Source organism: Delphinus delphis, chromosome 5 (assembly GCF_949987515.2).
Source record: "Delphinus delphis chromosome 5, mDelDel1.2, whole genome shotgun sequence".
Classification (NCBI taxonomy): domain Eukaryota; kingdom Metazoa; phylum Chordata; class Mammalia; order Artiodactyla; family Delphinidae; genus Delphinus; species Delphinus delphis.
In genome coordinates this window covers 89242081-89255677 of record NC_082687.1, presented here as the reverse complement: position 1 = coordinate 89255677, position 13597 = coordinate 89242081, and the positions used below count along the sequence as shown (strand labels likewise).

At 35.5% G+C, this 13597-nt stretch overlaps 1 long non-coding RNA gene across 1 annotated transcript in view; it reads left to right on the top strand.

The window, feature by feature from the left end:
• The window catches only part of LOC132425509 (uncharacterized), a 30981-nt gene extending 18616 nt beyond the window's left edge, over positions 1-12365 (top strand). The window contains exons 2-3 of the long non-coding RNA XR_009519450.1: positions 11419-11505; positions 12349-12365. This is a non-coding gene — a long non-coding RNA (uncharacterized lncRNA). The remainder of the gene's footprint in view (positions 1-11418; positions 11506-12348) is intronic.
• Positions 12366-13597: the final 1232 nt, after the last annotated feature.

Below are 13597 nucleotides of genomic sequence, written 5' to 3'. Positions count from 1 at the left end.
CACTTTCATTCTGTATGTGTCCCTAGGTCTGAAGTGGGTCTCTTGTAGATAGCATATATATCGGTCTTGTTTTTGCATCTATTCAGCCAGTCTATGTGTTTTGGTTGGAGTATTTAATCCATTTACATTTAAGGTAATTATTGATATGTATGTTCTTACTACCATTTTCTTAATTGTCTTGGGTTTGTTATTGTAGGTCTTTTCCTTCTCTTGTGTATCCTGCCTAGAGAAGTTCCTTTAGCACTTGTTGTAAAGTTGGTTTTGTGGTGCTGAATTCTCTTAGCTTTTGCTTGTCTGTGAAGTTTTTAATTTCTCCGTCAAATCTGAATGAGATCCTTGCTGGCTAGAGTAATCTTAGTTGTAGGTTTTTCCCTTTCATCACTTTAAATATGTCCTGCCACTCTCTTCTGGCTTGCAGAGTTTCTGCTGAAAGATCAGCTGTTAACTTTATGGGGATTCTCCTGTATGTTATTGTTTCCTTTCCCTTGCTGTTTTTAATAATTTTTCTTTGTATTTAATTTTTTTTTTTTTTTTTTTTTTTTTTTTTGCAGTACACGGGCCTCTCACTGTTGTGGCCTCTCCTGTTGTGGAGCACAGGCTCTGGACCTGCAGGCTCAGTGGCCATGGCTCACAGGCCCAGCCACTCCGCGGCATGTGGGATCTTCCCAGACCAGGGCATGAACCTGTGTCCCGTGCATCGGCAGGCAGATTCTCAACCACTGCGCCACCAGGGAAGCCCTATATTTAATTTTTGATAGTTTGATTAATATGTGTCTTGGTGTGTTTCTCCTTGGATTTATCTTGTATGGGACTCTCTGTGCTTCCTGGAATTGATTATTTCCTTTCCCATATAAGGAAGTTTTCAACTAAAATCTCTTCAAATATTTTCTCAATCCCTTTCTTTGTTTCTTCTTCTTCTCAGACCCTAATAGCTCAAATGGTGGTGCATTTAATGTTGTCCCAGAAGTCTCTGATACTGTCCTCTACTCTTTTCATTCTTTTTTCTTTACTCTGCTCTGTGGCAGTTATTTCCATTATTTTATATTCCAGGTCACTTATCCATTCTTCTGCTTCAGTTATTCTTCTATTGATTCCTTCTAGAGAATTTTTAATTTCATTTATTGTGTTGTTCATCATTGTTTGTTTGCTTTTTAGTTCTTCTAGGTCCTTGTTAAATGTTTCTTGTATTTTCTCCATTCTATTTCCAAGAGTTTGGATCATCTTTACTATCATTACTCTGAATTCTTTTTTCAAATAGACCACCTGTTTCCTCTTCATTTGTTTGTCTGGTGAGTTTTTATCTTGCTCCTTCATCTGCTGCATATTTCTCTGTCTTTTCATTTTGCTTAACTTATTGTGTTTGGGGTATTCTTTTCTCAGGGTGCTTGTTCATAGTTCCTGTTGTTTTTGGTGTCTGTCCCCAGTGGGTAAGTTTAGTGCAGTGGGTTGTGTAGGCTTCCCGGTGGAGGGGACTGGTTCCTGTGTTTTGGTGGATGAGGCTGGATCTTGTCTTTCTGGTGGGCAGGACTGCGTCTGGTGGTGTGTTCTGGGGTGTCTGTGAACTTAGTATGATTTTTAGGCAGCCTCTCTGCTAATGGGTAAGGCTGTGTTCCTGTCTTGCTAGTTGTTTGGCATGGGGTGTCTGTCACTGGAGCTTGCTGTTCATTGAGTGGAGCAGGGCCTTAGAGGCATGTTTTTGGTGGCAATTGGATTCTAGGTTTAAAATTATTTTATTTCAGCAGTTTAAAAGTCATTTCATTATCTTCTGGTTTCATCTTTTCTCTATAGCTCCTCTTTTGAAATCAATATGTCTTTTGGTCTCTGGCTTTTAGGTTTTCTGTTTGTCTTTGTTTTTTGACAATTTTACTATGATGTGCTTAGACATAGCTTTATTTTATATTTATTTATCCTGCTTTGGTTTCTCGGAGCTCTTCAAACCTGTGGCTTAATGTCTCGTGTTGGTTTTGAAAAATGTCTTTCTTCTTTTCTTGTATCTGTTAAAAATGTTTTTGTCCCATTCTCTCTTTTTTCCCCTACTCTGAGACTCAATTTACAAGTATGTTATACATCTTTGCTGTATTCTAGGTGTCTGGTATTCTCCTTTTTATATTTTACATTTTTTCTCTATGTCTCAAAATGGATATTTCCTACTGTCTTATCTTCAAATTCTCTACTCCTATCTTCTATTGTATTTAATCTTCTATTAAAAGCAGCCATTGATCTCTTAATAGCTGCTATTTTCTTTTTTATAACTAGAATTTCCATTTGATTTTTCTCATATATTTAAGTTCAATTTCAATGTTATCCTTCTTTACATTTTTAACACATTAATCTTAGTTATCTTAAAGTGTCTGTTGGATGACTCTAATAAATGTTTCACTCAAGGTTTTTATTTTTTAATTTTTAATTTTCTGTGTTTCTTCTCCTTCTCTTGTTTTTGGCCAATATTGTACAATATATAGCATTCAATTAAATAAATGTCATGAAACAATTTTAAAGGGTCTGATGATGTTATCTTTCAGAGGATTTATTTTTCGTATGGCCAGTAGCTAGAATATGATCATATCACCTTAATCAGTCAAGATCAGTGGCCCTTCCAGGCTCTCAAGAAAATTTGGACTGTTTACCTAGGCTTTCCTTCTTTACCCTGAATTTCAATTTTATCTCCCAGTCATTACAAACTGCTTAATGTTTTATTTAGTTTTTCAGCCTCTTAAAAATATCTTCTTGAAATGTCTCTCAAATCCTGATTGCCTTGGTTGTTCTCTATATCTTCAAATAACTGTTTTTTCCTTTGTACTTTATCCAGATTTTTTAGTTGGTTCTGGTGAGAGGTTCAGCCTAATATCAGCTATTCCATTAAATTCAGAAGCAGAATTGACTAAGGGACCATGCTTTATTTCTGTATATAGCAAAGACTTAACTTAATGTTGGCAAATGTTAGGTATTTGATGTAAATTGATAGAAACAGAATTAACAGGTTAACAGCATTTATTATATGTGAGTTCCAAAACACTGGATACTCTGAATAATTTACACAGTACTCATTGGAACTGCATTTAATGAATTATGCTTTGATTTTATGCCAACTGTTTACCCGGTTAAACCTTAAAATAAATAGTCCTATAAAAGCATTATGGTGTGTACTATTTGACATATTATTGAGGAACTTGTTTATTATGACAGTAGTGTTCTCTCTAGGAGAGCACTCAGAAAACATACTCTTTTGGCCATAGTGCCAAGAATAGGTTATTTTTGCCATATTGATTGGTCTTTATTCTGAATGTTCTATGTTGTGTAACTCTCAGGGTTTGGTTTGGTTTTTTTCCATTTGGTTAAGAGGAAACATAGAGGACATAGAGGAAAGTTTGTAGTCTATCCATAAGAAATATATGATTTAGCTTTATCCTTCACTACATTTTATTTTCCTGACTTTTATCCTACTACACCTAATTTAAATATTTTTGTTTATTTTATGTATTTTTGATTGCAGCCTCAGGTTGCCTTGAAACTAAACAGAGAGGACAAGTAAATTACTTGAATTCTTTACAAAGGATTTTCTGCAACATATATTCCTTCTCAAAACAGTACTTAGCTACGTTTACATTGGTAGGAAGGCTTTGATAAGTATAACATAGACATATATAATACATATTTTATAGTCTAAATAGATTTGCAAATTTTATTTAGTTGTTTAATATCCAATAAAATAGTATAAATATTACCTCTGCCACCTCTTTAACAAATAAAGAAACTAAAGTGCAGAATCAATTAGATAGCATGTGAACAAGTTAGAATTTAACCCAAATATCTTGATTTCAATAAAATACAAATAGAAAATAATAAACATAAGTGCTTCCTTTAAAAACCATGCCAAGAACTTAGATGCTTATTCCCATTGTCTTTCTACTTTGCTTTTGTGTGTCTTCAATTAATCAGTACAAATATTTTCTTAAGTATGATAACACAATTTTATTTTAGCTTAGTACTTACAAATCCTTTCTTTGCTTATCACTACACTTTCTGTAAAATAAGAGCTCTTTAATTCACCTTTCATACATTCCTGCTTGAAGATACACCTTCAAATGGATCAAATTTAATTGCAGTGTGGCCCTTAGCTAGTTCAAATTCCTCAATCAATTCACCTCAGACTCATCTTCTTTCAAGACTAAGCGACCCCATTTTTCTTAATCTCTTCTCATGTTCCATAATTCTTTCCATTCCATTTATCATTTTTGTTGCCCTGTTCTCTCTCCAACTTAGCTATAATGTTCCTCAAATAAGATCTTCTATCAGATGGGCACATGCTTAAAATCTCCTCTTCTGTACTCACACTAGGCCAACTAAGAAGCTACCCTGGTAATTTCAGCTTGCACAGTTATTATGAGCCTCAAGTCTGTGGAATGTTAGATACAGTATTCTAAAGAGGTGGGAACAGTTGACATTTCCTTGTGTCAATATTTTGAGGCAACATGGTACTTTGCCTGAAAAATAAAAAGATGAGTCTTCAAATCCCAACAAAGTAAGTGCTTTGCCTGTAATATGGATTTTTTGATGTCTGTATTAAAGAGCTACTTTGCAATTTCAGGAGATAATGTCATAATTGTAAATAAATAAATATGGTTTCCTTTCCCCAAATACCCAGTGACTCTTGACAAGAGTTTATCTATCATTATCAAGGCAATGAGTCTGACGTGAATTCAGGGTCTTTGCAATAATGGACCAAATTCATCATAAGATAGTATTTGCTTAAAAAAATTAAGTAAACAAGAAAAAGCAAATGTTACCTAAAAAAGTTAGTCTGCAGTTCTCTGAGGCACCTCGAAAAAGAAAGAAACACTGGTGTAAGAAACATCAATTACAAAAGCCCCTGAGTGATAAACAGCTACTTCCATGCAAGTAGTAATTACTGTCTCCTGGAGCTGACCCAGAGAATCTCTGTAGGGAGCAAATGTAATAGTGTAGTTGGAGCCATATGCCATGGGCATCTCTATGCTCTGATGGAGAGGACTCATTTGGGAATGAGTTGGAAGAAGTCATGTGTGTTTATGCAAAACAATCTTGCCATTTTGTTATAAAGAGCTCAAATGTTATATTCAGATTCTTAAGGGAAAGGCAGAGTGGCAAGACCAGAAGTTGGGCAAAACAGTTCACTGGTTAGATTTTGAGAGCAAGCACTCAACTAAAACAGGCATGGAGAGCATATCTAAAAGGCTTGGAATATTTTTTGCCAATAGTGCTGAGCATTTCAAATGCATTTGGCAGTTTCAACACTTGGAAGTCAAAAGAGTAACTACCTTTGTGTTGTTTAGTGGTAAATGATATAGCACCAGTTTTCCTAGTTTAGGGGAAAATGATAATTTGTTGGCCCTGGCAACTGAAAATTTTGATCATATTCTGGCTTCAGATACAGATGGATCCACAGGAGATCAGTGGTATCCTCAGGATTCAATCTTTATCCATCTCTGAACTATGCTTTCTTCTGTATTTGTTCCACTGTCAGGCAGAGTCTTCATTCATGATGGCAAGATAGCTGCCAGCACCTCCAAGTTTATATTTCTATCCTATCCTCTCAGCCATGTCAGTAGAAAAAAATGTGTTTCTTTCCCAATAGTTTTAAAAGAAATCCAGAATGAGTCTTATTGACTCTGATTGATCTGGCTTGTTTCATAAGTCTGACTCCAGACCAATCACCCTGGCCAGAGGAATATGATTCTCTGATTGGTCAGACATGGGTCACTTCTACTGCCTCACCCACAGTGCCTCCCTTGGAGTTAAGAGAAAGATTAACCCTCTCTCCCAACAATTGCATGGGCTAACTGGTGTTTCTCCAAAGGAAAACCATAGTGTTGGTATCAGAAGAAGAAATAATTCTTTTGAAAAAGTCAGGTGTTTAATTCTCCATAGAATTAAAAGCAAAAGAGCTATTCTGGAAAACCCCATAGGACTATAAAAAGTAGACAGTGGCATTCCTCTCACATCTAAATATGTACTTATGTATATTTCTGACTACTAAAACTGCCCCAGAGATGTTTAAAACACTACTGGGAACAGAAATCCCCTTAGTCATGTGAAGTTGGCTTTATATCTCTCAAAAGACATGAGATCAATTATTCCAACCCTAGAAATTATCACTTTTTAATTGTTTTTGCTGTTTGTTTGCTTGCTTGTTATAAGGTATGAGAACACTCTGCTAAGTGCTTTACAAACATTAACCCATTTAATTGTTAAAACAGTCCCGTTTAATTATAATTTAATTATTCTTCTTTCCCTGTTATTAAAACAGTTCTGAGAAGTAGTATTATTGACAGTTATTTACACATGAGAAAACTTGGTCACAGAAGGTTTAATGACTTGTGGTTCCACAGCCATTGATGGCAAGACTGGGATTAAGACACAAATTTCTTAGACCTTTTTTCTGCATAATGCTCATTCCCACTCTAAGTTAGCAATACCATTTGAAAAGCAGGAAAAGTGAATTCTAATTTTATTGTGAAGTAGAAAGCTGTTTTGCAATCATCGTATACAACACTTCAAATCCTTGTCTTTCCTTAGTTTGTAACCCTTGTACAGCCACTTGAGGAGAACTGAGAGTCATTCAGAGCTCCACAGATTTAGGTTTTATACAGTTTGGCAGCCATTTCTGCAGTATGGAAGGTGACTGTATGTCCAAAGCAGCTGGAGCTTTATGAGTTCAAAACTCATTTCTACCACTTTCTAGATGTGTGAATTTAAATAGGGTTTTTTAAGCTCTGTTTTCAATTATTTTCCCAAATATTGAATAGGTATGATATTTGTCCCTCCTTCATGATATTTGTCCCTCCTTCATGATATTTGTCCCTCCTTCTGATAGCTATTTTGAGGATTAAATGAATTATACATGAAAATGGCTTAGAACAGTCCCTTGTACACAAGATGCACTCAACATATTTAGTTTTATTGTTATTGTTATTGCTCCTGTTATTGTTGTTGAAAGTAACCGCCATAACATAATTACCAAGATCTAAACAAATCAGGAAGCAGAGCCTATGCCTAATAAAAAGCCTATGTGGTTAATAAAAAGATAAATATAAAGCAATTATTTTTCTGTGATTTTGAAAGCACTAGTGGAGCTTGAAATATACAAATCCAAATATACACATGGGGAATTGATGACTACAATTTATTCTCCAGTCATCAAGAATGGATTCTCGGCAGGAAAGGAAGATGAACAACTAAATGAACAAAAGAATCAACCATTCAAATGGTATCAGCTCTGTGAATTTGTCTAGTTACTTCCTGAAACTTTGGACGCCACATTTGCTCCTTTGAGATCATCATATCTATGCCCAGTCACTTATGGAGGCTTCAATAAAATACTGTGATAGTTTGTGCTATATAGTGGGTACACTGCACAGTGTGGAGATTAACTTGGATACTCATGGATGCAGGATTCTGTCTGACTTTAATTACCCTAAATTATATTCTTTCCACTAGCACTGTGTTTCAAAATTAATGCAAATACAGTCTCCAGGTCAGTAAACTAAAATTCAGAAAGATTCTAACTTATTTAAAATATTTTTTAAAAAGCTATTAAGTGACTCTAAAGTACATCATCATTTCTTTCCTCTACCACCTGTTCTAAATTTTTCTGTTTTGGCTAGCAACTTCAGCTGGTCTGTGTATTTTATTGGGTGGAATGAGCCAAATCTTTATCCCCGAATTTTGCCATAAACTCCACAGAGTGTCTTTCACAAATATTAATATGCTTCACTCCATAAAGTCATCCAGATCGTGCAATCCAAGCAGCAGGGCCACTTGCATGGAGCCATAAACTTCCACAGAGCCATTTTCTCCTCTGGGCCCCATCAAACATGTCTGACTTTTGGGTCATTCAGGGTATGGATTAGAGCAATATTTCCAAGTGTGGTATTGGCTTTCTCCAGAACCTGAAAACTTCTATGAGATATTGTGCTTCCTTCATCACCAAGTGAGATAGAAAATACAATCATCTGTCCTTTCATTTGGAAGGTATGTCACAGCATGTCCCAAATCACTGGAATCCTAAAATTTTCACTGATGTATCTTCATCATGTTATCTCCTATTTTCTCGAGGCCATGTGTCTTACTGAGGCCTCTCATCTACTTGCCACATCTTGCTCATTCATGCCAGTTAGCATGATGTCATTATAGATTGGACCAGTGGGATGCTCTGAGGTATGTCAAGAGAGTCCAGCTTTCCTCAGTCTATATTTTGACAGAACATGGGAGAATTTTCACATAGCTCTGGGGCATGACTATAAATGCATACTATTTTGATTTTTTTTATTTGAAGGTAAACTTCTTTTGATCCACCCTTTTGATAGGGATGGGAAAAAATTATTCACCAGATCAATAGCTGAATACCATGAACTTGAAGCTATTTTTATCTGTTCTAGCAAATATACCACATCTGGCACTATATCTGCAATTGAGATACTACTCAATTGAGTTGGCAGTGACCTACTATTATCTTTCAGAATTCATCTGACTTTTATAAGGTAGAGACTGGTGAATCAAATGGGGATATGATAGGATGCACTACCCTATATTCTTTAGGTTTTTAGGTAACATTAATTTCTGTCATTTTCCTGATTTTTTTTTTCTAGCTGTCTTAGCAAGAGAGAGAGTTTCAGTTTCAGAGGTTTCACTTGGCCTTCCTAACTACTGTGGCTCTTATTCCACAATAAAGGAATCAAAATGAGCATATCTATGTCAATTATTTATTCAGAGACTGGGAAACAACCACTGGGTGCGTCCTTGGACCCACTGGACACACTGGTGAGCCAGACCTGGGCCAGAACATCATTTATTACTTTGCCATATACTTCCACTTTACCAGAGGAGTCATGAAACCTGGATATTAACTCGAATCCTCCCTTCTTGAAATGTTTGGATAGTCTTCTTTCCCTGTTGTAAATGTCTGAAGGCCCTTTTGAGAAGTATTGTGGAAATATTACTCTATATTTGACCTGGTTTTCTAGGATCTTTTCTTCTGAAGATCTGGCCTCTCTTTTAGTCAATAGATTCCAGATGTGAAAATTGGCTTCTATTTAGAAGCTGAACATGAGATCACGACTTTCATTGGGTAGCTATTCTCAGTCTCCTGATCGTTCAGACTTGGTATTTTTTTGTTAGTAAAGACTGTGCAGTACGCTTTTAGCTATTGTTCTGGACACAACCTTCATAGATCCCTACAGGTCAGGACTTCCTGGATGCCACTCCAGCCCTGCTGTTCATTATGATAGTTACACCCCCTTGCCTTCTGAGAATTAAGCACTGCTGCCTAGCCTCTTTTATTTGAAACCCTATCATTTCCAATGCTATAAGGAGCCAACTGTGTAACATCTCCCAATGTCAAGGGATGATATCATCTCAGAGGAAAACCATCACTGAGTTTCTCAGTGATGCTGACACCCTTTTAACCAGTGAACTCTTTATTAATTTGGCAAACAAAATGTTCTCTGGGCTCCCCCATGGAACATAACTGCCCAGTGGGGTTTTCAGGTTTACACCCACTTTCACATGCCTACTTCTTGGAGCTTTCTGAGCTCCTCTTCCGTGGTGTGGCATGAGTTACAGTATTTCTACTTCATTTAATGTGCATCATAACTGTCTCCAAGCTCCTAAGGGCCCTCCTAGCAGATGTTAGCACAGCCCCCTGTACCCTTATCAGAGTGTTAAATTCCACCCCCCCCCAGAAGTATGCTCACATACAATACAGCATTTACAATCAGGTCAATCTGATTTCAGACTCAGTATTCTTTCATTCATTTCCCCTTTGTTAAAAAGGTTTGCATTTTTTCTAATTTAAATAGGTAATAAGCAGTTTACCATCTTTGTCTCAGAATGGATTCATGTTGTTTTTTAACAGAAGGTCCTAAAATACATGCTGGTGAATCCTGACCAATAATGAAGAAGGAACAATGAGTGTGAAAACTCAATTTCCTAGCTAATTTCTGTGAATTTCCCTCATATACATACAGGAAAATATACTTAATATAATTAAAAGAACTTTTATTTTTGTAAGATTCAAAAGATTCCTCCTAACAGAATATTTGAAGTAAAGTGACCAATCAGTTTAATGGATTAATAAATGATTAAGTAATCATAATTATAAATAATAAATCCATCAATAAATGATTGTGTCTGAAATCTATTTTTCTGGTTTTGTTCACTGGTATCAAGCATCTAAGGCAGTGCCTGGCACATACTACTTTCCCAACAAATATTTGGTAATGAATGACCATTAGGAAATAATATACACTTATACGATTGTGTGTGTGTGTGTGTGTGTGTGTGTGTGTGAACATATATAGTTTTAAGATATCATTTTAATACAATTAAATAGATGTTTATTTTAAAATATTTAAGCAATGTAGATATCTCTAGTAAAACATGAAAATTGTATTTCACTCTCAACTTAATGTATTTAATTCATTCATTTAGCAAATAGAGAATCTTCTATGTGACAATGACTATGCTATGTGCAAGAGATATAACATTTAGCAAGAATAGAATGATCCTCCTCAGAGTAACCACTGTTACCATGCTGGTGTTTATCCTTCCAGATATTTTCTTGTCTATTTTTAAATACAAAAACACCCACATATACACACACATTCACATGTCAAACAAACATTTTTTTAACATAAATGAAATTACCCTGTATATATGATTATGTAATTTCAGGTTAACATAAGGTGTTTTAAACTTCTTTACTTCATGGCAAACATACAAAATGATAATATTTATACACTGTACTAGGATAAACTGTTTATAACTTAACATATAATGGACATTTCTTTTGTTAAAGTAACCCTTTGGTTACCTAATACTAAATCATGAAATATTCTTTTAATAAGTTACTGGATCTAGTTTGCTAAATTTCAATCTAGAATTTTTATATATTTATATATTTTCTGTATGTTTATATTTATATGTAACTGTGATTGGACAGTAGTTTTCTTTCACCTCTTTTAAAATCTATATTTTTCCAGAATTGCTGTAAGGATTATGGTAGCTTTATAGAATGAGTTGAGAAGCTCTGCATTTTATCCTAATATCTGGGATCATTTTTTACATAAATAAAGGATTTATTTGCTCATAACACATTGATGACTCTCTTATGTAAGACTGTCTTGGTTTATTGCCCTTGGTGTGGGTAGAGGGTTACCATGAGATCTTGACTATTTTTCAAGTTTTTTCTATGATTTTCAGTCTGTTAAGATTATTTCCCTCCATTTGAATCAATTTGGTCATTTATTTTTTCCAGGAAAATCGCCATTTCATCTCAATTTTAAAATTCTATTTGTTAAAATTTTTCTCTGTAGCTTATGTCAACTTTCTTATTTAAAGTGAATTTGTTTGTGATTTCCTTCTTTTATTCTCTCCCCACAGTGACAGGACTGGTTAACTGCTGGACTGATTGGAGTGGGCTTATGGACAAGCTGACTTCCCTTACAGCTAGTGAATCGATCAAAACAGGTATGAAGTTTGCCCCCTCCTCCTTAATTACCAGAGAAAAGATGCCTTTACTCTGGACGAGAAACTTGTCAATGACTTTCACACTTTGAATAGTGGGGGGAGCTGTCTTTCCTTTTTCAATTATTATTATTATTACTTTTATTCTTTCAGATCTACTATCAAGGTCTGAAATCATAGCATCCTCTGATTGGCTTACCCTCATCAGGGTAGCCCTCATCAGGGAAGCCCTCATCAGGGATACCTCTTACTTTCAGCTAAGAGTCATGTGCTAAAAGAGCCAATGTTATACTCTAGAGGAAGCATAACTGGACCAACTCTTCCATAGTTAAGCCTTAATTCCTCCCCATATCATCAACTTACTGACTGCTCATGCTCTTTCTGCACTTTCTGAGCTAAGTTTTCTCCTGATCCAAATGGGCAAGATCTGCTCTTACCTCCATAGTTATGATTTTCTCTGTTCTAATTTCTATGACAATTTGATTCCACATGCTTTCTAGCTTCCAGAATTTTTCAAAATTTCTATTTCACTGATAGCATCACTTCCTCTGTTAGGAATGTGTACAAGTTTTACAGTGTTTACCTCACCCTTGCAAATTGTAATGAATGGTCCTTTTGCCATTTTGATGGGTTGCAAAAAGCAAATTCTTTGGAATCTAGACAGGTGACATTTGTATCATATTTGCTTACTAAATGTATCTATTCATGTGAGAATTATAAGGAATTTTATAGTTGTACTTATACAACTATAGAATGTATAAATTAAGAGTTACGAAGTAATTTAAAGTTGTATATGAAGTGGTCTTTCCTTTTGAAGAGTTATTTTCAAAATCATCTGTGTTCTAGCAAAATCTGTAACAGCTTGATGTGGACCTGTTTCTGAGATGGTGACTGGAAAGCATTTCCACCAACATGCAAAGAGTTTCCAGTGTCTGTCAGCACTGTCTGATTTTCAAATATATGCATCTTTCACCACCTAGATTCCTGCTCACGATAAGTGACATGTAGATTTTTAGTGCTTCCTGCACCAGGGACTGTCTTTACAACTCGGATTGTGAAGTCCTTTCAGAATTCAGCAGCATTATTCATCTTGATTATGCCACCGGTCTCTTTGATGGGAGGCTCACCCACTTCCTTTAAGAATAAGGATGAGATTTAAGGTTTAACTTCAAACATTTAAGGCACTTAAGATGCCAGGTCCAGTTTATTTACAGCTTCTGATCGATGTCTACTTTCTGTGTGGAGCATGAACTGAAGATCAGGATTACTTCCATCAGTTCACTCGCCATCCCTATGTACATGCAAAGCCAGGACCCTTCTCCAGAGTCGCCTGCTGCCACAGTCATCTTTTGACATCAGATCTAAGCAAGATTTTTCAGTTTTTACTCTTTGGACTTTTAATGGTCTAACTGGAGAGCTGTTTGGACAGCATATACAAGAACAGTTTTAAAAATGGGGCCCCTTTAGAACATTGAGTGCGTACTTGCCAGTATAAAAGCCAAACCTGTATTAAGTTTTTAAAACAATTTTACTTAATCTGGTTTGGGGCCAACGAAATATGTAAACCAAAGGTGTTCATTGGGGTGGAAGACTGTCTCTAATTGAATAATGTTGCTTGTATTTTATTTATGATTCTTGCTTGATTTATAATGTTTTAATATAATCTCCTTGGAGAGAAAGCATGGTCCTTTGTAGTGGTGTGATGACTAGGCAAGGAGATATGTGACATGACTTTTAATCCTCAATCTGTCACTAAGAATTGTCTGACCTTTGTTATCGCACCGATCTGGACATTAGCTTCCACAGCTCTGAAGCAATCTTTAAGTTTCCTCTCATTTCTAAGAATCTATTTTCTATGCTACTGATTGTTTTTTGTTTTATGATTAGGCTCTGAGAAAATTATGAAAATCCCCATACAAGTAAATAGACAATCATAATAATGACAAAAACAAAAATTAGAATCCACAACTTCATTTTTTCCCTCTAGCAAGTCTGTAGTTATTCCAGTATTGTCTACAGGTATCTGATTTTACTGGAGTGCCATATTTAAACATTCATTATCAACTCATGCAATCAGACTTAAGTGCACCTAAGT